The sequence below is a fragment of the Numida meleagris genome, unplaced genomic scaffold, assembly GCF_002078875.1.
Source record: "Numida meleagris isolate 19003 breed g44 Domestic line unplaced genomic scaffold, NumMel1.0 unplaced_Scaffold671, whole genome shotgun sequence".
In the NCBI taxonomy this organism is placed as follows: Eukaryota; Metazoa; Chordata; class Aves; order Galliformes; family Numididae; genus Numida; species Numida meleagris.
In genome coordinates this window covers 22,242-23,334 of record NW_018364886.1, presented here as the reverse complement: position 1 = coordinate 23,334, position 1,093 = coordinate 22,242, and the positions used below count along the sequence as shown (strand labels likewise).

General features: G+C 52.6%; 1 long non-coding RNA gene across 1 annotated transcript in view; it reads right to left on the bottom strand.

Moving 5' to 3' along the window:
* Positions 1-37: 37 nt before the first annotated feature.
* The window catches only part of LOC110391957, a 7,594-nt gene continuing 6,538 nt past the window's right edge, over positions 38-1,093 (bottom strand). Inside the window, exon 3 of the long non-coding RNA XR_002434193.1 lies at positions 38-399. This is a non-coding gene — a long non-coding RNA (uncharacterized LOC110391957). The remainder of the gene's footprint in view (positions 400-1,093) is intronic.

Below are 1,093 nucleotides of genomic sequence, written 5' to 3'. Positions count from 1 at the left end.
TTTGGGGGGGGGGGCTGAAATTTGGGGCAAAATCCCGCGATTTTGGGTCACCTGGGCCTGGCTGCTCCCCCCCCCCTTGTGCTGGTCTCTATGGGGGGGGGCGGGGGCTCAGATTTGGGGCGAATTCAGGCGGTTTTGGGTCACCTGGGCCGGCGTGCTCCCCTCCCCCCCCATGGTGATCTCTATGGGGGGAGGTTAAGTGGGGGGAGGGGGCTGAGATTTGGGGTGAAATCCCGCGATTTTGGCTCACCTGGGCGGCGCTGTGCCGAGGGCTGGGCCCCTCCTCCCCATTCCCCCCCCACTGCTCCGCGTCCTCGGGGTCCGGGTGCCCCTGGGGGGGGGGGAGCAGAGCAGCCCCACCAGGGCCCCCACCAGCGGCCCCAGCTCGCGCTGCAAGGCCTGCGGGGGCGGTAATCCCGGTTAATCCCGCCCTAATCCCAGTTAATCCCATCAGAACCCCAGTTAAAGCGACATAATCCCAGTTAATCCCATCAGAACCCCAGTTAAACCAACATAATCCCAGTTAATCCCATCAGAACCCCAGGTAAACCAACATAATCCCAGTTAATCCCATCAGAACCCTAGTTAAACCGACATAATCCCAGTTAATCCCATCAGAACACCAGGTAAACTGAGATAATCCCAGTTAATCCCATCAGAACCCCAGTTAGACCAACATAATCCCAGTTAATCCCATCAGAACCCCAGTTACAACAACATAATCCCAGTTAATCCCATCAGAACCCTAGTTAAACTCACATAATCCCAGTTAAATCCCAGTTAATCCCATCAGAAACCCAGTTAAACCAACATAATACCAGTTAATCCCATCAGAAGCCCAGTTAAACTAACATAATCCCACCATAACCCAGTATAACCCATTTTAATCCCACCATAACCCAGTATGACCCAGCCTAATCCCAGTATAACCCAACTTAGTCCCACCATAACCCAGTATAGCCCCCTTTAATCCCAACATATCCCAGTATAACCCACCTTAATCCCAATATAACCCAGTTTAATCCCAGTACAACCCACTTTAATCCCAATAAAACCCAGTATAATCCCACCATAACCCAGTATAACCCTGTTT